Source organism: Andrena cerasifolii, chromosome 12 (assembly GCF_050908995.1).
Source record: "Andrena cerasifolii isolate SP2316 chromosome 12, iyAndCera1_principal, whole genome shotgun sequence".
In the NCBI taxonomy this organism is placed as follows: domain Eukaryota; kingdom Metazoa; phylum Arthropoda; class Insecta; order Hymenoptera; family Andrenidae; genus Andrena; species Andrena cerasifolii.
Genome location: NC_135129.1, coordinates 4808261 through 4833199, shown reverse-complemented (window position 1 = coordinate 4833199; position 24939 = coordinate 4808261). Strand labels below are relative to the sequence as shown.

At 40.4% G+C, this 24939-nt stretch overlaps 1 protein-coding gene and 1 long non-coding RNA gene across 8 annotated transcripts in view; both read left to right on the top strand.

The window, feature by feature from the left end:
* Rho-5 (rhomboid-5) overlaps positions 1–24939 on the top strand; it is a 371266-nt gene that overhangs the window by 218571 nt on the left and 127756 nt on the right. The gene's annotated exons all lie outside the window — the stretch shown is intronic.
* LOC143375069 (uncharacterized) overlaps positions 1–24939 on the top strand; it is a 60743-nt gene that overhangs the window by 17452 nt on the left and 18352 nt on the right. Inside the window, exon 3 of one of the 2 annotated variants that reach the window (XR_013086799.1) lies at positions 12651–12780. The exons of the other annotated variant lie outside the window; for it this stretch is intronic. This is a non-coding gene — a long non-coding RNA (uncharacterized LOC143375069). Of the gene's footprint in view, positions 1–12650; positions 12781–24939 lie in introns of those variants that run through there. 2 annotated transcript variants of the gene reach the window in all.

Here is a 24939-nt window from a genome sequence, read left to right as displayed (position 1 = left end):
GCATTGAAATTTTGTGACGAGCACTTATTAAAATTAAATGGAAAATTAATTATGTCTTCATTGTGAAGCATTTCGAGTAGCATCAAAAGGTAAATTTATGACTGCACTGGCAACGCCTGCAAAACAAAATGCTGTTGAAACCCTATTTTTTACATTGCCTATTTCTCCGTTTACCGAGTACTGGGATTAATCCGTGGTTGCTCTCAATTCCTCAATTGTGACTATTAGGTGTGATTGAATGTTTCTCTTTTCGTAGCACTTGCTGAGTTATTTCTCATTTATGCTGTATTCCGGTAATTTAGTCGGCCAGTGTAACTGATTCTATCTGACTACTTGTTCCGTCAATTAATTGAACAAGTTCGCCAGTAAATCCGAGTAACACCTGCTTGTATCGTATGGATAAGGAAATCAATGCCAGACCGTTTACAAACTTCCATTGCAAGGTTGGTCATTTTGATCAGCTCTTGTGAACGTAAACAGACACAGGTTAGAAAGCAAGATGCTTGTAACTTGGGAACAATGTCAAAACTGAGCATAGCATCGACTAAAACTTTAGAATCACTTTGAAAGTGAAGGGAAACGAGGATTTCCTCGTAACACAAATGAATTTAAGATCAGACATTAACTTGATTTACTACCACTCATAGCCACATTCATATATAGTTTAAGAATCTCTTTTCCTTCTTGTGTTTCGGATAACCCTTGCAGTACTTTTCGTCAACGCCAGGGCCACCCGCTTAGTATTCAACGCTCTCTCTGTATCTGCCATGTTTTTTTTCACTGTCACAAAAAATTCAGAACAGTACTTCAAGATACAATAAAACAGCCTGCCAAACCTCAAATTAATTAGTCGAATCGTTTTTGTCGAAAAAATTCATAAAGAATTACCTATTTTTCGGTGCAACAAGGCACAATTTCCGCTTAAAGGGTCAAATCTAGATTTGGTAACAGACCTTTCTCTAACATGTCGTGCTAAGTGTACATTGAATTGGGGCGTCTATATATAAATGTTCGTTAAACAAAGTTTACTTTACAAAAATTACATACAAAATTACTTAAATTTTTTTTTAATTATTCCACCCTAGCGAAGCACAGGTATTTTGCTAGTGTTACTAAATTTTAATGAAATGCTCCAAGTCCAAACATTTGACCAATAGTGAATATTTGTACGAATTTATTTTATTCATTTCAGTATTCAACATATTCTTCTTCTACTTCCCACATATCGTGTTGCACCCTACGTGTATATAATAATTCCTGAAATTTCTCAAGTGCTATTACATCGTCAAGCCCCTCGCCCCCGCGAAATAAACGCGGGGCGGTTTTATCGCGTAGGAAATGTCGTGGCAGGGTTCTGGCGAATCGATAATGCAACCGTCGTCGACGTGTGCCTCGTCCACATACCTGCATCCATTCTCCCAGCCTCTCAGTCGCTTCCCTCGTTCCTTCTGCTCCGTGTTTCCGTATGGCAGCACGGGTACTGTATCCACGGATTCCCGTAGACGCTGGGAACATTCTTCGTCGAGAATGGTCGTTGAAGTATTAAAACGAAATGGGGGAGAGCAGCCAGTGAACAAGGCGCGCAACCTTTTCATAGGCTTCTTTGGCTTCTCTCGGCTGCATCTCAAAGGAGAGATTCAATGAGGAAGAGCGGGCTAAGGGGGAGTAAAGGGAGACAGGCAGACAGACAGAAAGAGCCGCTCAGAGTTCAATCTTGTATTTGAGAAATTGGCCATTTTCCGCTTGGCCCGACCTATTTCCTTCTTGTTAATTCCTTACGCAGTAGCTGCCACATATTCGACTCCATTAAAGATTTTATTTCGAGGAAATGGCGGGGTAGTGGCTGCGAAAGCGTCGTCTCGCGCGTCCACCGAGGATGTTACTTCGCGATTGTGGCTCGATGGGCACACAGGATTGTCTTGAAGCGGAATTATTTGCGACCAGCTCCGAACTTTTCGGGCGTTTCGTTTTAGAATGTCTAGACTCTGGAGCGATTGGCGGCCTCGGCATTCCTGATGAACGTGAATGTTTCATTGTTTGGTACACTGAGGCTGGTCTATGTGCAAGAGACTTGGGGAATGATTTATGGTCGAGGAATCTGAATGAGGGGAGTGTTGAAGGCTTTTAAGAGGAGACACTCCTGTGACTCGTGACAGATACCGATGCAGAAATATTAACATAGCTTGCACCGCTTTTTATCGTCGTTAAGTGAGTGCTATGTGTGTCAAGTGGGTACTGCGAATAGTGGCTGATGTGAAAATGCTCTTAAATTATTATTTGTCTTCTGTTAGTTCTGAGTCATTTAGATTTTCTTCAGTAGCAGCTTGTTTTCTTCGTAAAAGTGCAGACTCAACGTAAGAAATGAGAAACTGGGCCCATTGTTGCGATTTCGATTTTTCCCAGATGATCAAATGAATTGTCGATCTCAATTTTGGGCGAGAAAAATGACTTTTTTCACATATTTGAAAATTTTGTCAGGTACATTTGTTGGCGATTCAATTGTCTTTAATTTGATATAATTTTCGACCAAATTGGACATTCGCAACACGAGATATTCGCAATTAAGTGGGACTACCTTTTTGACAGACAGGTAAAAAATTCACCTGTCCATATCTCAAAAACGTATTGATTGCCATAGACATTTTTTGGACCTTATTTTCGGAATCAGCGGGCCATTTTACATAAGAAAAAAATTGCGGCATCTGCTGCGCAAAATGGCTGTAAACTAGTGTAATTGTTCTTTGGGAGCCACAAATTTTCTAAATATGTTCTTCATCACTGCACCTGTTTTCCATTTCAAACTTTAGATTCGTAAGAATTTCGAGTTTCTGCTCGTTTAGTCTTTAAGAGTTAAGGTCCTTTCTTCCCTACCAAATGTACTGTTTTATCCATTTCTCTCAAAAACTGTGTCTGGGCCTCGCCTATTTTTCTGCAAACGATCCACGTAGAGGGTAAAAGCATTTCAACAGATTTAAAACATACACATCCATCATCATTTAAAAGAACCTCAATCCCCTTTCCCATTCTAAACTAGAATCTCAAAACCAACCCTTAAAAATTACTTCAACATCTTCTGTACGCCCAAACAATTGAAGAGTCCTCGTAGAAAACTCTGTAAGTGCTAAAGATCAAATTCTGTACAATAGTGTTACTAGTGGCAGCTAGAACATTCCCCTTGATAAAAAGAATTTTTTAAATGTTGGCACTTACAGCGCCAACCACAAGGACTCTTCAATTACAGAATGGAGATCAGTTCCCCCGCACATGTATAAAGAACAGAATGTCTGAATTCAAGAGCACCCCTTTTCGCCTCGTTTCCCCAAACGGCCCGATAATGTGTAAATATATTCGAGGCGCTCGTTACTTTCTGACCCATCTGGTAAGAGGCGAGGCGAGGGAAGCCCGTTCCCTATCGATCATTTTCCCGCGGCGGCTTTGCCTTCCAAATTCGGCGCGGCTACCCGAAAGAATCCTCGTCGGTGTTATTCATACAACGGCGCATCATTATCTTTGAAGGGGCTAGCTTAAGCGCCCGTTCTCACAGCCAGCCGCTTATTGATTTTAGCTCTAAAGAGCAGACACGCGATAGACAGAGACAGGGCGAGGGTGGTAAAGAAGGAACGGCGGGAGGAGGTTGGATGGCTGGAAAGAGGAACGAGAGCAGAAACGACGATGAGCTCTAATTGGATTAAAATTTCATCGACAACGGTGGGGGGGCGGTCGCACAGTTTTCTTAACCCCTCGAACTTTCGTGGCACGGGGCTGGCCTCGACTTTCGCGCCGGGTCACGAAACAGCCGTGGATGTGGGAGAGCTGCGTCATCCTCGAACCTGTGCTCGGTTCCATCGAGATTTCGCCGATTAAAGTGCTCATAACAGCACACAGCCTCGGAGCCGAGGGGGCCTTTGATTTTTCGTTGAATCGGGTAATCTACTTAGGTCTTTTCTTCCCCGGCGAGCGATCGACCGCGTAACGTAATGAGGCTGCACTCGAGCATCCGTGAACATGCCTGCACCGTGTCGGGGCGTTCGTTTCGACCGGGTAAAAGTGAGCGCGTGAACACCCGCCGAACAAAACTGCCAAGCACGTGACGAGATTGAGGAATGGTTCAAAGGGCTCGGAGATGGGCGCGCGAGTCCTACAGGGCTGTGTGTTAACGCTGAATCTGGCCATCCGCTGGTATCTGAATTGCGAGGGTGTGGATTTTTGGGGGGTTTATTTTCGGTGGGTGCAACGCAGAAAGGTTGCTAGAGTTGTGGTAGAAGCTGAGTCTTCTATAGAAGCTCGCCTCTATCTTTGAATGGGTGTGATAGTGGTTGGTAGATCTGATTAGATGCTAGCCTCTTGATAGTCGTGAAACGCTGAAGAACCTTCCATTTGAAGATCCAAAAAGTTTTCTTTATCTACAATGCTTAAAATTGCACTTCAATTCACGGAATAAAATCAGGTACAAAGCGAAGAGAGCACAGAAAACGTTAGCCTATAATTGAGCTGTCTTAAGACTCGATGCAAGCTTAGATTATCCCACTTCAGTGCACAAGTGGTAGGTACCTCACATCCAATTGACTTTGTAATAGCTCTAATTTTAACCTGAAAGTGGCTAGGAAGTTTTCTAGAGATTCTGCAGTAACAGTATTTGAGAAGAAAGTAGAATTATGGAAATTTGAATCTCATTCGATACTGCGGAAGCTACGACAATGCACTGTCCAGATGACACAGAGGAAGTTTCGACTGTGAGATTGGTGATATTTGTATTCAGCTGGCAGGCAACTTCGGCCAATCTTCTTCTATCCAATATATCGACTTCGAGTTGTCCATTCTTTTGAAATTCCTAACTTATTGTTCCCATATTTCCCCGAGCAATTTTCCACGGCTCAGGTTTAAAAACTTCCTCGATTCAGCCCGCCTCGGCCCACCCGCCGGGAAAACCGTGTCCTGAAGGTTTCAATGTTATTAATCCCTTATCGTATTAGCGGGAGAATCATAGCCCCATAAACCGAGGTAAGAGTCGACATTAGAATTCCCAGAATCGTAAAGGGGAGCAGTCCTCCTGGAACATCTATTACTGTCCTCGAAGTGCATCTGGACCACGTACACGTCCTTTTGTGCGGATCACGGGCAACTTATACCAGCCGTGGCACGTCTCGAACCGCTCTATAGGCTTCCTTAAAGACGCTTCGAGTAACTTTACGCGCTCCGTCCCTGAGATCCTCGAGGACTCGGTGTTTTACCCGCGCTTTACGAGAATAATACTAAGCCTTCCATTGGTTTCCCACCCTGACGAAGACTTCTCCGACTCAGAGACCCATGGAGACCCGTTCCTCGTAAAAACGATACCCTTTGTGTTCCCTTTTTTTACGAAGCACCCTGTACCACCCCTGGGAGTTGGAAATGGGGTTATATTAGGGCGCTGTAGGCCCACGTCACGCGTGCTCCTGCTCCACCAGAAGTTTTTTGCGATCGAAAACGGAAGTGGCTGGTGCGGACCGTTTCTCGGTTCGTACTTTTACTTTCCAGCTCGCGAACTTTCGCTTCGGGAACCCCTCGCGTTATTTCCTCTTTATCGTGGACTCTGCGCCGCGGAAGTTGCGCGGAATCGTGCCTCAAGACCGGCATGAAAATATCAACGGCGGAGTTCTTGTTTCTGAAGTGGCTCCTGGAATTTTTATGAAGCAGTCGTCGAACTCCTCGCTGGGGAAAACATTGTCAATGGAAATGTTAGGGTGAGGGGCGACGAGGGGTGATGGATTCTGCTGCGTAACTTTCGGGTGGCGGGTTTTGTAGGCTCGTGCGAAGGAAACAGGGACTGGTACCTGTGCAAAGTGGGTGGGGGTTGGGGGCATGATGGGGTAGCGAGGTAAGATCGTGTATCGTAAAAAACGATAATAGAAAAATGCTAGACATTTGATGAAAGTACCAAATGGCAACTATTCTATTGTATCAGTTAAGTGGTTGGTAGAAATGAGTGGGGGAGCACGTGTCTTTGGTTTAGGGCTGTGAAATCGTCCACTTGCTGCGTGGATCTCATTTTGCGTACTAAAAAGATTTAATAAGTAAATATATATTTAAAAACGCTAAGTCAATTATTTTTGTTACATTATTATCTCCATTCTGTTTAGTTTAATGTGCAATATTCAAAATCGCAATATTTTTTTATTTGTTGTACAAATAACATCAGTCTCTGGAAAACGATGGCTTCAGGCAAGATGGGGTCCTTGATATGGGGAATGATGGGGTTGTTCAAGCGAGGTTGAACAATGCCATCGTTCTCTATTGTAATTTAAATCGAATTTTTGTTACTTTTAATTCGGATTTGAAAATGGTAAGAACATATAAGAAAAAACTAGACGAGGAAAATGGTCGAAAGAAATTTTGAAGAAATCTGTAGATGAAGTTTTATGCAACCAAATGCGGTATAAGAATATAATAGTATTTTAACGATAGAGACATGTATAAATCTAAGATATAGCAGAATTATATTAAAAATTCGTCGCATACGGGAGGGCTTAATGTATTTCAGTTATTTTGATGCCTGCACGTATTTTTAGCCCTGTTCTTTTAAACGATTTTATTTAGCTTCACTCCTCTGTCCGTTTGTTTGGTTCAAATCTCGTAACTCAATTTTAACTCACTTCCACAAATCCAATCGACTTGGAATTGAAGTTATGATGACAATACAAAATTTTGAAAAACTCCCCTTGAGTTAGGGGAAATTGGATCCACTACAATTTCAACCCATTTTCACAGATCCAATCCACTTGAAACTTCATAAAAATAATTGTAATTTGTTAAAATTTAATTGTGATTTGTTAAAGGTAAAAATTGTTTGTTAAAAATTAATTGCAATTTGTGAATGGTCGGATATAGGCACCTACCTATTTCTTTCAAAAGTTTTCAAAGGGATATTTAAGTGGAAAATTCATGAGATGAAAAATTAGTTGCAAAACACAAACACTAAAGCATAAAAAAAATATATTAAAAAAAGAATTTTAAGTGAAACGATTTTATTTAACTTGATCAACAATGTACTAAAAAGAAAAAGAATTATTTTCTTGTACTACAATTTCGATGGTGATATGTGACTTTAAATACAATCATACAAACTCTATGATTATCCTGTAGAATTGTTGAAATCAATTGTAAGAAGGATAATCACAAAGTTTGTACGATCTTATTTAAAGTCCCATATCACCATCGAAATAAAATTATAATACAAGAAAAGAATTATTTTTTACTTCTCAGTGCATCATAGACCAACTTAAATAAAATCGTTTAAATTACACTTTTTAAAAATATTTTTACAGTAAACAATCGAATATTATTCATTGATCATCACTAATAAAGTTAGTTTCGTAATTTCAAGTCTAATCCTGATTACTCTAAACATAACAGTACGTCTCCCCTTTGCTGTGTATAATGAAAAAAGAAAGAAAGCAACATGATCTTCATATTACTCTCAATGTAGAATGTGTATCAGCACCACATTTTTCATTCCCTCGTGAACAAAGAATACCGATTCCAACCTCGAATCCCAATCAACCACCAAAGTAATCAGTATCGATAAATTACCATTAATAATTGCAATCATTACCAGCCACTTTCTAAAACGCATTCTCGCACGATAAAACAAACTACGAGGATTCTCCAATCTTCGTCCCGGGGAAACGTGATTTTGGAGCGATCGTTGCCACTGCGTTTCCCACCTTCCATTGAACTCCCCTTTCGACACAAAAGAGAAATGGATGATTCCAATTTCGCAGTCGATAATGCATAGACAGCCGAACGGTATTACACACCATTACACCCTCCCTGTTCCTCGGGAAACCTCGCTACCTACTCTGCTCGCGAGCTACACCGATCAGCAGAACCTCCGCTAGGAATGTACTTTCCGTGCTCTTTCCCTCCCCGTTTCTTTATTTTTCTTTCCGTATCCGCACTTTTCCTCCACCTCTGCGGACTGTTCCGATGGATCGTCTGGAAGGAGAGGGCAGCGGCAGTCGGTCGAACAATGATATACTTTCCGCGTAGTTACAAGGAAAATCGAGCAAGCAAATGGAGGAGGGCGAGTCGCATGGAGAATCGCGACAAACGATTCTGCAGTCGAACGGGGAAGTACTCGGGGCTACATTCGTTAGAACCGAGGAAATGGAACTGCGGATCGTAAAGCTCGTGCCACGGTTTTTTATTCCACCGTTATTTGTCCGACGCTGGAACTCTTCGATCTTTGTTTCGACGACGGGGCTTCCCAGGCCGTGGGGATGCGAAAATGTGTATTTTCTTGAATTCAGCTCGACACAATGGGGAATACTTTATTTACTTAGGGCGGCTACTGTTTTTTAACTTTCTCCTAATACAAGCATAAACATTGAGTCATATCTATAACGTCCATGAAGCTAACCAGAGTTCACGTCACTGATAATTTTATGAATAAATATTCGTTTTCAACACTGCGTTAACCCTTAACTGGTATCCTGGGGTCGCTCGTGACCCCAAGCACCCAAAGTTCGATGTACAATTTTCGGTTGTCTAAGTTGGTAAACTGAATTTCTAATTAATTTTATAATAACAGTTTAACTATCTACGCTTCTATTAGTTTCTACATTACCTAAGAAGAAAATATTCACAGTGGTTGCCCTAGTGTCGACTTTAAAAATTTCTGTGTTCTTTTTTATTTGGGGTCTGCCACGACCCCAGTATACCAGTCACGTTTGCCAAAAACAGTATACCAGTTAAGGGTTAATAGGGATACCTTTTTGCTTAATTTTACCTACCCTACCACCTCTCTTATCCCTTCATACCCCACCCCATTCGCAGCTCGATTGAACATTTGTTCTTCCATGCTGCATTTATTACATATAGAAGTTTCTAATGGGAAAGAATACTCCAAAATAATTGCAAATCCAATAATTTACTTGATTCTAAGAATCACGAATTCTATCATTTTTAAATATTCCCATGCAAGGTTAACATCAACTTCAGTGTGCTTGAAAGTCCCGCTTGAAGTGGAAACGGATAAGGTCGCCATCTTTTACGCAGACGCTTTGTATTCCCGCGCTGTTCGCTCGACAAAACGTTGAGCAAACCTTTCCCAGGTTGCCGGATGGTTAATGGGTTCGTTTTGGAAGGCGACTTTCGTATTTTTTCACGGGTCTCGCCGAATCTGCATAAGCGCCCGGAGGGCCGCCCAGTTCTTGTTTGCTCAGCGACCAAGCCTTAATTGAACAATCCGATCAATTAGGCTGAGCCGCGCGATCTTTGGATCGTGAATACACCTGGAACTTTCCCCGTGGATTAATTAACGGAACAGCCCTGGCTGGGGGAACGATTTATAAAGCGGACTAATTAATACATGCCACTCATTAACGGTGACCGCCGGAAAATTAATGCCCTCGCGCCCTTTGAGAGGGAAAACAAACGATCCTTTAAAAGCTCGTTTAATTTTCGCGGTAACTTCGCCTCCAACTTTCGATTCGAAATCCCACCGAGCCGGTATAAAACTACTCGATTTTACGCACAATTAATCCCATTCAGACACCTGAGGAGGTGTCGAAAGAGTGATCCTTCCCCACGCGCGAGGGGGCAGTACTTTCGAAAGCTTTCGAATTCATTCACGCTATCGTAACTCTATCTCGGAGCTTTCTCGGCTAACAGGTGGAAGAGAAATGCGGACGGACGGTTGTTTTTCGCGCCGATAAGTCGATGGCCGAGCGGACTATTTTTTTTTTAGGGATCAACGTGGATCGCGATAGAAATTTGTCAGCGGTGAATTTCCTGGCGTGCTAGCCACTTGCTCCTTGTAATACAACAGAAAGTTATCTGTGGGGTATTATATTGCAAATTACATTGGGCGTTTCCCTCGAGGGAAACACTGCTAGGCACTAACGTAAGATCCTTATCAAATTCGGGGAGCATGGGTTTCTGGTAATGTTATCACGAAGTTACTGCCCGATATGGTACGAGGAGGAGCAGGGTAGTGTAAACATTGAATAGAAATATAGAAGAAGTATGTATTTAGATGTTGGAGGGGATTGGAAAATTTTAGCTTCATTGAGTTTCCTTAAAATTTAGTTGAAACAGTCTTCACTTGCTGTTTTACAGCTTTTTATAGAGATCCACTGGCTTGCAGGTTTCAGTTTGGTGAAATGGAAGAGCAAAGCTCATGTTTCCAGTCTGGAATTGTTTCATTCAACCTTGGTTAATTATTAACTTATCTGTTATGAGATAATTAACAAGTGTCGTATAATTTATTCAAGTATTATGTGGAAATTCAAATTGTTATTAAAATGGATGATTGAAATATTCACAAGCTAGTACTGTCCTACTTATTTAAAATGTCCTGTCTAGTATTTTTTTCATTTTTCAAGGTGTGTTATAAATATTTAAAATCCCACGCGTCTTTTACCTTTTAGGTAAAGTTAGAAAAGCCTACGTGCTTCGTAGAGATATAAAAATAGTCTAATGTATTTAACCTAATTGCTTTTCAGATGGTTAAAATATCCTATCTGAAATATTTAATTAATTGCTACGTTAATAATACATTATCTACCGATACACCTGTTACAAAAAATTATATTAGGCTTCTACGAAATAATGACATTTTTTTAATTGATTGAAGAACAACAATATAAAACTTCAATTTTCTCGGATATTTCCAAAGTGCTAGATAGGACATTTTAATTATGGAGAGCAGAGTAGTCCTCGCTAAACTTATCAAAAATGTTTATTCAACATATTCTTCGTAGCAAACAGCTGTTTTCTATTTCTATAATCTTGTTCACCCATTCTGCATCAGTTTAGCACTCGCAAATTTCGTAGCTCTTGAAAATAAAGAACTATTACAGATTCCATTCGAAATTTCAGGGCTCGAGTGAATATATTTTCAGTTAAACATTTTCTAAGTGAGTTAAATATTTCGGGACACAGTCGTTCACGGCGAATTGAGCCTCAGAGACGAAATCCATCTAGCTTTTCAATCGGTACCGCAGTCATGTAACTCGGCTAGGCTCTCTATGATCCGAATATTCAAAGTTGTGAATGAAAACGCACGTTTGCGAGTGTCAAAGGGTCGAGGAGGCGGTTCATTTCCGAAAAAAAGCACCAGCCTTCAGGGAACAGTCGCGACGCGAACGAAAAGTCCAGCGTTTCACGTTTCAGCTGCCTGTGTCAACGCGTTTCCCAGCCTTTTGCTTTTTATCCAAATTGAAAAGGGCGTCATAGTATTATCAAATGCTACGCGACAAACAGCAGTGGCACAATAATATTTCCCCCGTTTGCATTTCATCGTGAACTTGTATTTACCTCAAACAATAAATTAACAAACCGTTCCAGTTTCAGAACTCAAGAATTTTTAGTTACATGTCACTCCTTAACAGTGTCAGATTTAATCAGAGTTAGATTCAATAACAACTCGAGTTATCTTCGTTGAATTCTTTCCTTTACACTACAGACCTCGTCTATTTTTACAATCTTCTTTTCTCTTACATTTAGTTTTAATTCTGCTGTGATTTTCAATTTTGTAGGTACTGTACCTTTCGTGCAAGAAAGTCGTGGTATTATTACATTAGAATAGATTAAAGTCTGTATTAATCGGCGAGCTGAAAGCATCTACGCGTTTAGGTCGTGTAGTTGGAATATACCCTCTTCCTTTCATTTCGTCATAACGGGTCGCGAATAAACCAAGGAATCACAGAAGAAAAGTCTTTCATTCCGCGAGTGTGTACTTCACACAGATACAGCGCAGGGGATCTTGCTTTCACGGACGCTTCCTTCATGGACATTTCAAGGAAAGGGAAGAGGGAGGGGAGGGGAAGAAGCGAAAGATGAGCTCGTAGAGTGCAAAAATCCCCATGAGAGAAGGTTAATCCCACCCTACCAGCAATCTTTTGTATCTTGCCCTATCTCGCAGACCTTAATGGATCGGCTGGTTTTGCGCTGCGCCAAAGGGGTTGTTTCCCGTCGAGTCTTCCTCCCTGCTTTCTGCCTTGCTCTCCTCTCCTGCAGGCCAGTCGCAAATTCGGGAGTTTTATCTGTCTGGCTGCAATCGCTGTTTCAGCGAATCGTCGAAATGCAACCAGAACGATCTTCGTGATGGGAAGATCGTTGCTTGGACGTTCGATAAAACGCGGAATTTTAAGACGATTTTGCGGAGGATGATCTCCTTGGGGAAATGATATGGGGTCATGGGATTGATTATAAATTATTTAGAATAATTAGACGATTCATTAAAGTGCCAGTAAATTGTGTAGAATCTTCACACTTTGAACGGTCAATTTATTTTCAGGTGTTTAGCTTCAACAAAATTAATCTGCTGAATAGTATTTTGCCACAATGCCTGTGGTTCTTCTTTGCAGATTTTCTGAAGGGATAGTCATTGTGTTTGTAAGAAAATTCTTAGGATGCACTGTTTGCATTGCGAATTTTTAAATCAGAGGAAAGTATTGCCAGTTTCACTTCACAGTTCAGTAAGAGACTTTATAGAAATTAATCAATTATTTGTAAATTATTTGACGGTAGGGGTCATTCGAAAAAATTTGATGTTAACGAATTTAGGAAGTGATCAGAATTTAAGTAGCTAAGATGTTTATTTTGCAAGGGTTTAAATGAACGAAATCTATAAGAAGATATTGATGCTGTTTCCATTTCACGGTTAGATCTTTCCGCGAAATCCTGACACATCTGACTAGTAGAATGATGCCGGATCATTTGCCTGCCACGCGATATCAGTGACATGCTCTGGATTCAGTGGCTGACCTATTTCTCGAAGACTGCGATCATTCCTCTCTGACAAGTACAAACCCACTGAAATATTTAGTAATGTCAAGTTGCATATTTAAATGGAAATTGAAGGAGAACTTTTTCCTTGAATTTCCTTGCTGCGAAAATTCAAGGATAATTTTTTCCCTCAATTTAATTGTCAAGTATGTAATGATTGACACTTGTTGGTCGTTCATAGCGTATTTAACATTGCTTCATTTCTGATAATTCAATCGTCTTATGAATTTGTTGTTGATTTCACTTCCACTTATATAATCGAATAGAACTAACTCTGTTCCATGTAACTTCATTAAATTTCATCGAATTTCTTATTTTGCTGGTTCGATTACGTGCACGTCCTTTAATCGAAGTATTACACAATTCTGAACTGTTAAATCAATGTAGAATATTCCCCACAGGTAAACAGGAAATATAATATATCTCTTGTCGAATATTTAATTTTTTCATATTCAAAGTTTAAGTTTGTCCAAAATTTAAGTGCACAATAAAGACAAAGGACACAAAACTCAAAATAGTAAACTTACACCACTGCTCATAACTATTTATCCACTTCTACAATCGTGATTTACCATTATAACGAGTCACCACGAAATACATCAGCTGACTTTTCCATTAATTTGAAAATAGCTTTCAATAATCCAGTTCTTTGCTTTGTTTACAATTCACTATCAATTCATAAGTACTTATGAACAGTACTGTATATCTTCGATCAGACATGCTACTACAAAAGAGCAGAATGGGTCCTCACTACCACACCTAACAAATGAAAAACTATACCACTGAAACTGAACCACACACGTTCGACGAAACTCCTTTCGTCCTCCTTCCCTGTCTTCAAGATGCATTCGCCTCGCCGAGACCGCACCACGCGTCCAAGGCACAAATGTACCGTTGGCTCTGCTCGCGTAATCCTTGGTTTAGAATAAACAAACGTTCGCCGGGGCAACCGACCGAAATTTCCAGCGTCAGGAGCAGCGGCCAGTGACGTTTATCCCGGAAGAAAATGGATCCTCGAACCGGATTTCCGCGACAGAAGTCGGTACAGCCATTTCGGCGCGGAAGGAACCGCGAAGTCGAGAGGATCGATGGTATCGACAGCCTGTCCTCGATTGTCCACCCGATACAATCCCAACCGGACGTTCGGTCTGAAAACCCGATTCCTGCTGATCCGAAACTCAATCGAATCGAGCCTAGTCCCTGCGCACTTGCAAGGATACGCGAGCCATTTTCACTATTCCTGTTAGTTGTAACATGAGCTTGGCGAAAATGGAGAGATGCACTTTTTACATTCCTGGTAGAATTCCCAATGCTGCACTTCCAGCTTTGACTTTTGAAAATTAGTTGGAAGTAGTTACTCACTTATTTGATGCGAAGTAACGGGGAAGACGACGCAAAGCTCGGCTCAGGGAGCACCACGAGCGCAGGTACTGTGCTTTTGCACGAGTGCGAATTTTTCATTTGTGGAATGTACGAAGTGGGTGGTTACATAATGTTTTACACGTGTGCTGGTGGCGTCAGGGGTGGGAAAAGATTGCAGTCATCTTCCCCATTGATAAATGTCGCGTAACATATTATTCAATTGTTGCTAAAAAGAGGCGTGGTTGAAATATCTACACGCTTGAAGTCGTCACTTTATCCTCTATTTTGAAGATCCGATTCCTGCTGATATGAACTGAAGCTGATGCTACTCAGTCTTCTGCGCAGCTGTGAGGATAGGTAGACATATTCTTCATTTATTTTTCCCTGATTTGGAGATTGGTATTCGAAATATTTTCGTAATATTTGGTGGAACGTTTGGGATATTTTTATGAGAAAGCTTCTGCAGCTCGTGCCTGCCATTTCTGCTGTATTCACTTGGCAGAAGCAGAGGTGATGTGAGAAAGAAGGGGAAGATAGTACATAGATGCGTGGATATATCTGAAATATGAATCCCGAGGTACAAACGTGACTCGTGTAAAAACACCCTTAGTGGGTCCCAAGGCGAAACAAATAAATTTATTTCTGCAGTAAACTTTGCCATGTGCTTATCGACCAGTTTCGATATCTTCCACTTCTTTCTGCGTTCCTTCTTCCCCACCTTCAACCCCATAGAACATTTAAACTACAAACTCGCAACCTATATTAACATTTCCACTTGCACGAGTTCCACTTTGCTCGCATTAAAAAGAGTGCACCTCCATCACTTTGTCATACGAGGAAAATAAAGACTTAGCAACTGAGCACTGCTGAGCGATTAATCTTTTGTTACCTCTGCATCAGTGAAAGCGATCAACTGTTTTTCAGACGTAATATAAGCAGAAGCTTCGCGTAGCAGGTGAACGCTGCCTCCATTAAATATCGTTACTGCGCGAATCACGGTATTGACGTTCGTCAATAAAGCGCGACACGCGACAAGAACGAGGGAGACAATAGTCGGTATTGCTCGAATGCCGTTTCCGCGCGCAAGATTCTGCAGGGTCCTTGCAGGGCGGAAACTTGCAAAATTACGTCGATGTTTGCATGCGGCACCGTCTCCTGTGCATACAAATAACATGCATACGCGTTACACGGACATGTACCAGCCACGAAGAAGAGACAGGATACCATGCATCCTGTTAAGAATGGCCTGGCAGCGTTGCGCTTGATTTATACTACTGGGATTCTATTTCGAGATTGCAAGTAATCTCAAACTGTGAAGTATCCCGGCGACCGTAATATACAAGTTCAAATAATCATGTAGCAATCGTTCCCAGCTCGCTTTCGTGGACATAATTTTAACAGAATTGTAACAGTCTCGGCTGGGAAATTATAAATTACTGTCGACACGGTGTCTGCTGCTATACGTGAGCTTCGTGACTTTGATTTATTTAAGGTAGCTTAAGAATTTAATTTCATTTTTGTCGTTGACAGAGCTGCATTATTGAAAAATCTGTTTTCTATTTAGAAGATGTAGTTGCGAGGGCTTTTCAGGATCAATGTATGGGACTTTTTAAGATTATCCCATCTGATTTTCTAGTTAGAACTGGAACAATTTTATTCATCTTGATGAGACCTAAATTCGGACACAAATTAGTTTAAAGTCTTAATATGACAGATAAAGTGCTAATGAAATTACAACTTAAACGTTCTGCTTGATTTCTGCATATGATTTGCGATGAATATAAATATGTTCATTGAATTAGTTCAGGCATTGCCTCACTGTCAACCAGTGTCTTACACGTGATATACAATCTTCTATAAAAATGATAAAAGCTTCCTTTACAACAACCTACTTCTAAACTTACTCTATCAAAATCTTTCTCTTTCTGGGATTTCGTATGCCTACTTCCCGTTGCCTATTCTTTTTTTTTACGCAACTTATTCCAACCTCATTCCTTATACAATGCACGATTTTATCACGATGTGTAGCCTGCATTTGTGGTAACATTTACGAACATCTCTGCGCAGCCCGATTTTCAGATATTAGTTTCTTCGGGATCTTAAGTTTTCAAATATCTTGCTGCGAGAATGTGACAACCCTTAGGAGCAGATAGAGACGAATATTAACGCAGATAAACCGCGCTCACGTAATTCCACGTGGATTTGAAACGTCGCGCACGTCTGACATGGAACGGAATGCTAGAGATTTCGGTGTATCCGTGTCGAAACACCGCAGCCGGGGTAATTCGAAATTTCGACCGAGAGCAAGTTCCTTTACATAGAGCTCGGGCGTTGTTAAGCCGTGTCTGTATTTAAAGTGCGCTGCAACGTGTAACGATGCCATTTCGAGTGCAATCTTCTTCTGTTTATTGCGCCCGTATTTCACCTTGGAATTTCCTTAAGAGCGCTTCTTGTAGCGTTCCTTGCGCAATCATTGAGTGTATAAATTGGCGAAAGTTACACTAAGGAAATTAACGAAGCATTAAATGGAACGGTAACGATTGCGCGGCTGTGCAAAGATGCGAGCTTGTTCACATGGTGCTACGGTGTCATAATAACGAGGCGGGCTGGGGGAATTTGTTTTACAGAAATGTGCATTAGTATCTGCAAAGTGTTGCACCTCTAACAGGGTGGGCCAATAGAAGGAGGCTTAGAAGGAGGAAATCTTGAATTGTTGGAAAAATTTAGGAAGGATCTCAAATCAGAGCAAATCTCAAATCTCATATCAAATATTTTAGGAAGAGTGTAGGAAGAGTAAATCATATAATTTTTCGAAAAATTTATGAACAGCGAATCTTATAATTGTTTGAAGATTTTAGGAAGAGCAATCTTATAGTTTTTGGAAAATTTATGAAGAGCGAATCTCAAATCTCATATCAAATATAATTTTTGAAAAAGTGTAGGAAAAGCGAATCATATCATTTTTTGAAAAATGTAGGAAGAGCAAATCTCGTATAAAATATTTTTGGAAGAATGTAGGAAGAGCGAATTCCATAATTTTTCGCAAATTTTAGGAAGAGCAAATTCCACAATTATTCGAAAATTTTGGGAGGAGCAAATTTTGTAATTTTAGGAAGAGTTTAGGAAGAGAAAATCTTATAATTTTTTGAAAAATGTAGAAAGAGCGAATCTTATAATTTTTGGAAGAACAAATCATATAATTTTTGGAAAAATTTAAGAAGAGCAAATCTCTAATCAAAGAAAATCTTAAATTAAAGTAAATCTCAAATCTCATATCAAATATAATTTTTGGATGCGTGTAGGAAAAGCAAATCATATACTTTTTTTTAAATTTTAGGAGGAGCAAATCTTATAATTTGGAAGACTTTTAGAAGCATAAATCCTCCAATATTTCATAGATAGATTTTAAGGTGTTTTAGAGAATTTAGTAATTAGTACATTTGTTGGTATGCTTTCAGTTATTCTTAATGCAGGGATCCATGTTAAAATTTAGTTTACGTGTTGAGTATTTTTTGAGTCGCAGAATCAGATGAATTTTAATTTAATATTGCACGAGTGATATATTAGAGCGTTAATTTTGTTGGAAAGGTAGAAGTGGATGTTTCTCGTGTAGCTAATCGTTATTAGCCGTTTCAATATTGTCAGCGGTGACCACTGTGACCATTTGAATTACACGTAGGTATACAGCAGCAGCAATGCACTTCTATACCTGGTTAAATCGGTATTACGTAGTCTCAGCTTTCCACTACAACGAGTTCAAAGGGTTAAGGGTTCTTGAGAACCTTTGAACCAAGGATTCAGAGGATTCAAGGACTAGAGGAAACTCCGTGTTGGAGCCAAAGTTCTGCCCGCCATCGAAAGCGCTCTAAGGACGCAATAGAAGCGTAGTTGCGGTGCCTGCGGCCGTCTTTAGTCGTTAGATAGTTCCAATCACTTTGACAAAAGAATCGGTGGTAACGTTCAAGCTCCCAATTGTTAATTCTAAATTATACTCAGAGGAAATGAAACTTTAGTCTGTGTAAGAAAGCAATCAATCAATTACGTACCAATTAAGCTATATTTACAGTATTAGAATCAGCTCTTACAGTTTTTATCAGGATACATATTTCGTTGCTATTAACAAGTTCGTCCAATTATTTGCCTGACTTCTCAAGCAGTTTACCCAGAACATTTAACACCATTACATACATAAAAGTTAATTGAATAAAGAATAATTAAAAGAATAATCTGTTTCCTCACAGGTGATAGGAGATTCCATGTGAAAAAACTGATTCAATAATCGAGAATTCACGTTTGAAAAAATTATATATCGAAAGTTCAGGTAGCATTTATTTTCTTCCACTGAATTTCGTTGGTACATGGAGAGGAAAATGGGAACAAAATATAAAATACATATAAACAACCCCGAATACATATATATATCATTTATTAAATAGATTTCCCCTCCAGTTCGCAGTCACCTCGATTCTTCCACCAGCCGAAAATCAATAACGAAAACGATGCCTCCTCTTTTGTAGGGCAGAAAGCACGGTTTGGCAGTTTCCCCTCGCTTTTAAAACCACGCGGACGTTCGCGTTGCATACAGGAGGAGTCCTCTGCGCGTTTTTAAGACACGTTATTCAAACTCTTTCAACCCGACAGAAGCTCCATTTCGAGGAGGCGGTAGCTGGGTATCCAAAGGGCGGGCTGGTGCGCCGCCGCTGGTGGGTGTGAATTATGAAGTTCAGGACTCCAGCGACGGACAAAGGGAGAGCTTTGTGCGTAGTCCTACGGGGTCCCAAAGAGGGATTTGCTAAGACGGTTTGCCTGGTAAGGCTGTCTCAAGGGTCTTCTCCGACTTGGATCGAGCTTAAATATGGCAGGGACGATGAATCTTTAAGAACCGTCTGCCTAGCTCGGTTCCTTTCCACCCGCGTCACAGGCCCCCCTTGTGCACTCCACTTCCGTATTATTGAAATCAGCTACCAGATTTCAGCTGGGAGGCCCAGAGCTTCCTCTTGCCCCACGACCCGGCTTTCCACTTTATTGCGCCTCGATAGGGCCAACTGCACCCTAAATAGCATTTCCAATGGAAATGCATTCTCGAAATATTTTTTTATTGCTCCAAAATGGGGTTTTTTGCCCCATTGTGTTTCATATAGCATGTTCTGACTTGTGACAGGTATCTTTGACTAGCTACTGTTATTAAATAATGTCTTATTTGTAATGTAGGAATTCAGTTTTTTATTTGCAGCTTCATTAGGGCACGTGGAGAGTAGTATTTGAGCAATAGATGCAACTGGAGCACTCTGCGTTACGCGCGCAATTAAAAACAAGTGTCCTTGCTTTCTCATTTGGTCTTCGAAATTCGTGGACTTTAATTGCCCTTTTCAGCTCCTTCTCGTATTTTTCATTTTACTGCAGCCCCAAGTTTACTGCGGCGATATCCTTTTTACTGCCTATCAAACTGCATCGACATTCAGATTCAGAGTTTTTATATTCGAGCTTGTACCAACTTTGTTGTTCCCGTGGACTTATGTCACGCCGATCGCTCTTAACTGGCAGAAAGAAATCCCAACTCCGAGCACTAACTAGCATTTCCAAGCCTTCCTGGCCATAAACGTCCTGGCCGTAAAGAGGCGTGGAGAATAACGAAAATGGATCTATCTTTACGACTAACTTCAAATGTGACTGAAGAGGCTATAAATTTGTCTGCATTGAATCATCTGCATTTGCAATTTCAACTTAACTTAAAAATATAGAGTGATATAGGGTAATTTAAGACTTTGCGCAAAATTGTCACCGTGTCTAAATTTCGCAATGGAAAATATTTCCAAGAATAGATATTACCTTGTGCTATTACTTGCATTGAAAGAAATACAAATTTTCATATTTGCTGCCCTTAAAGAATTAAAACTAAAAACATCTTTTGGAAGAGACACCGCATTTCCGGGACAACACTTAATTTTCCATTTAAACTAGTTAAATTTAATTTTTTATTTAAAAAAAAATAGTAAAAGCAAGGTAAAACGAAACATATGTTTATTTTATACAGTTATAAAATACAATAAAATTGAAAAAACAAATAGGGTAAACCAACCAGTAATTGACCACATACCAGTGAATGACCATCAGGCAAAGAAATGTCAACTATAAATTTAAATATTATTAATTATATGTTTATAAATGGAGTGTAGTTGCACTTTTAATATCCTATATTTTTAGTTACGCGAATGAAGCAAACATTAATAAGTACAATTCTTATTAAAAGTATGCGGTCATTTACTGGGCTTCTACACGTTTTACATTTTATATATATATTTTTTTAAATTACAATAAGAATAAGTAATTATTTTTTATAGAAATTTCAAGAAAAATAAATTTAAATGCAATTTCAACAGTTGTTTTGTTGTGATATATAAATATATTCAAGTATTAATCTCAAAGGTCCATAGATTCAACAATTCGGTCATTCACTGGTTGGTTTACCCTAGGTGCAGATATTATTTCAGCAAAATCTTTAAAAGTAATAACAAGTAATAAACACGTTCTCGGTTGACTAACCTAACCCAAAGCAACAGCCCAAAACAAATGAAATCTCCCCCATAATTAAAATTGCAATCATTTCGAATATCGCAGCAATGTCAAAGATACTTCAAATCACCATGAACGTTGCAAGAAATTACTTTGAACCCCTCATCGATTGGAAGGGTAAGAAGCGTCAGTAATTTTCCCCAACAATTTTCGTCAAACGCCGTCCTCCCCCCGTCGTTTAACCCCGGTCACGTATCGAGCGCAAAGTGTTAATTCGCATTCATATCGGCGGCCAGGAACGTATGCCCGAAATTTGATCGGCCCGAATATACGGCTGCGCCGAATGTCGTCGGGTGCGCCTGGAGCTTGGCAAATTTCTCCCCCTCCGTGACGGTGCGCGGCGCGGTTTTCCTGGAGTTTTACATTCCCCGGTTACGTGACCGAGGCCACAGACATTTTTAGGAGCGACGACGGGGGAGCCAGCCCGAAAAGGACATAAACGGAAACACGAGAGGGAAACGCAGGTGCATCCCGCTGTGTGCAGCGTTCGTGGTCCGTTTCTGTTAGCCGAGCGTGCATTTCTGGCCGAAAGTGGCTCGTCCTTGGGCGTTTCCACCGCGCGGAGCATTGCTGGATACAACGAGCCACGAGACGAAAAAGGGTAGAATCCGTTAACTGTAGATGGCCCATTTTTCGCGGAGAGTGAAGTTGCGTTCGAGATTCTGGGAAGGCACTTTTGATACAGTAGAAATGTGTGTGGTTTCATGGAGGATCTTGGGGATTTTATTTAATAACTCGGTGTGGCTGATTGGTAGGCAAACAATGTGTGGTGTAATTCGGGGGAGTTTCCTGTTTATTTGAAATATTCGAAACAGATTGTGGAGAATTAGTTTAATGGAGCAAAATAAATTATTGCACAAAGAATAGAAGTTCGATAGGGTATTTATTGTGTTTAATGTCTCTGCAGTGAAATCTTTGATTGGTAGAATTCTTCGTTTGAAAGCAGGTAAAATTTTGCGGTGACCCTCGTTCCCAACCGTTCACAGAAGCAGCGCGAGGAAAATCAACAGTTCTTCTGCAGTTTGCGCAATTACGGTCAAAGAACATGCAGGTAGAATCTGCGCAGCGCGCTTCGTCAGAAAATGTAGCAACCGCGCAATTTATTAGTTTAATGAGTATGAAGTACCCCTTTGTGCTGTCGCTGTTTCCCCATGCTTCATACAAAAGAAAATACCCCACAACACGAAGAACACATTAGTGTGCAGAAAATTCTACAAAATATCGAGTTTAACTCGGGGGTACTCCAGTGTAACTGCCTTCTTACAGCGCCATCTTTGAGGATTTATTCAATAAAATCTATAAGTTTATACTATCTGGCGTTTAGCCTGCATATTAAGGTATGTTTGAAGTAATACTCAGAATTTTTTTGATCTTTTTTATCGCACGTATACATAGATATAGTCGGTGGCTTATGCTTCTTCAAAAAAAAATCTTTTTCTAGTCATCCAAAATGGAAAAACTAAGGTTTACTTTCTTTATTATGTTTGTCGCTATGGTTGGAACCACAGAGGCCCCCTAACAATACAAATTTGCAGAATGACAGCTGTTTGAAAAAAGTTCGATTTTTGCTGATAAATTTAGCTGTTTTCTTTCTGTAGAATTAATTTTATACAATATAGAAACTCGTCCATGGTTCTAACCATAGCGACAAACATAATAAAGAAAGTAAACCTTAGTTTTTCCATTTTGGATGACTAGAAAAAGATTTTTTTTTAAGAAGCTTAAGCCACCGACTATATCTATATATATGTGCGATAATAAAGATCAAACAAATGCTGAGTATTACTTCAAACCTACCTTGATATGCAAGCAAAGCGCCAGATAGTATAAACTGATAGATTTTATTAAATAAATTCTCGAATATTGCATTGAAAAACGGGCAGTTACATTAGAGTACCCCCTTAAGCCTTTTTTAACAGATCATACGTCGTTGATAGGCCACTTAGCTTCCCCTATTCATCATTTCGTGTAATATGATCGGAACGATATCAAATACCATTATTCAAGTGAAAGATTCGTGAAAATTCTTTCTCCACTTAAGCAGTCAGCATTTGCAGCCCCTGAAAACATTATTAACGCGGCGTACCTCTGAATCGTACTATTCGATAAGCGTAATCAGCTAGCGACCGACTGTTCATGACTTATCGACGAAACTAATGGCCCGTTCGTCGGCCTGAAAAGAAGCAAATACATGGAACGGATGCACATGGGGCCGTGGCAACCGTCATCCATTTTCAAGAGAATATTAACCGTGCTACGCTTTCAGTAGCGCGCGAGCACATGCTCGGTCGAGCGTATTTGGGGGGGGGGGTGGGTGGGGGTGGATACATGCATAGACGAAGAAAGAGATAAAGGAACGGCAGTCCATTTCTCAAAAATGTCAAACGAAACGAGCATCGCCATTTCGCGAACCGCGTAGAAATACACTCGATAATCATTTATTGCCCCGTTATTTTTCGGAAGGGAGCGCGTGCTCCTCAATATATCGCCAAATCGATTGGAATTATTAATATTCTGTTCGCTGAATTGTAATTTCTTCTGGTGCTTGACGTGAGAATTTGATTTATGGCGAACGGTTTGAAAATTGTTTAATTCTTTTAGTTTCGTTTAGGGTTGAAAACTGGGTGGAAATTTTTCTGAATCTCTGTATTTGTGTCTGTTGCCTACTACGAGGAAAATTGCTTTGTTGAGTCGTCTGGTTGAAAGGACCGGGGAAATTGTTCATAGCTGACTTTCTCAACGAAGTTAGTCTTTCCAAGTTTTCAGAAGTATGTAAAGTTCTCTTTTTTTTTTATACAAAGTATCTTAGTAGTCCCTGGTATCAGAATAACCACTGGATTGTCTGTTTCGTATTTTAGCAAGTTTTGAAAGACCTGTAACGTCCCAGCCCACCATGGGCTCGCGATTGTAGTGTTCGCCAGCGGCACCAGAGATCTAATCTTCCTAACTCTTTCTCGCAAGTCCTAAGTTCGAGTCTCGTTCGTATATATACAAGTTCCAAGTTTATTCCTCTCGGTCCCCATGCGTGTGGGGCAGGGTCTGTCGGCTGTAGCCCTATTGATGAGTCTGGCTGACGGTCTCAAGACGGAAACGCCCCAAAACGGTCCCAAGTAAAGTTGAAAGATCTCTCTCTACTTTGCTTGAAACTTGAAAGAAACTTGAAAGCAGTGACGAAGAAGAGAGCAACCTTTGGCCCATACTGGATCAAAAGTGGGGGTGGAAAAAACCTACTAAAAATACTTTTACGCGGGCCGCAATATTAAAAATACTAATGGAAGAATTTTAATTTATAGGGTAAATTTGTTATTTCTGGCATAGATTTACGATTGAAACAATTACGGGCCGCGAAGTCAAGCAGCTGGAGGACCAAATGGGGTCCGTGGGTTTCTCTCTCACTGCTTGAAAGGATATTTCCAGTCAAGTAAATAACAGGTTCACATTGGTAAAGTAGTTTCACGTTACTCGAATTCAAGTAAGTAACTTGACTAATGTGAACGAGGCTTTAGGGATTACGGATACGCCGGAGGTATAGGGGCAAAGGGATCTTTAATCCCTTGTCGTCCAGGAACGGCGATTCCGAACCATATTACCCAACATCAAAGGCGATCTCTTCATATTCGATCTAAATAAAAACCACCTTCAGAAAATCACCTTTTTCTTAATTAAACTTAATCAATAGCAGGTAAAATTTGCACGAACCTTTAACCAAACACTCAATTCTTCAAGACCAGTACACAGTAACCCACTTGAACCCTCCATAACCAAAATTTGTAGAACATTGATAGGCATTAAGATTGTATATCAATCAACAGGGACATTTTAATTTCTCCTCGTAAACATTTTATTATAAAATAAAGATATGTGATCCTTATGTCACAATAGTAGAATATGCTACCTACCTTCGCGAATCAGTACTGGGAATATAAAACGTAGATAACATATTACCCCAAGTACCTCGTTACCCCAAAGTCAAACGGCGTTGCAGAGGGTCAACCGAGGTTCCAGCCCCGAAAATGCTGCTGAAGCAGATTCACCCGCGCGACGCACATTTTTCCCGTGTCGTAGATCAAAGATAATCCCGGCTTTGTAGGCGAGCTTTCTTTCTGGACACTTTCAGAGCTTAAAAATATCCTGCAGGGAGCCGCGGCCGAGGCGTGTAGCGTGATGCACAATAATTCGTTGGCTCGTTGGCCGGGAATCGATGCCCTTTCAGCTTCCATTCACCTCGGGGAC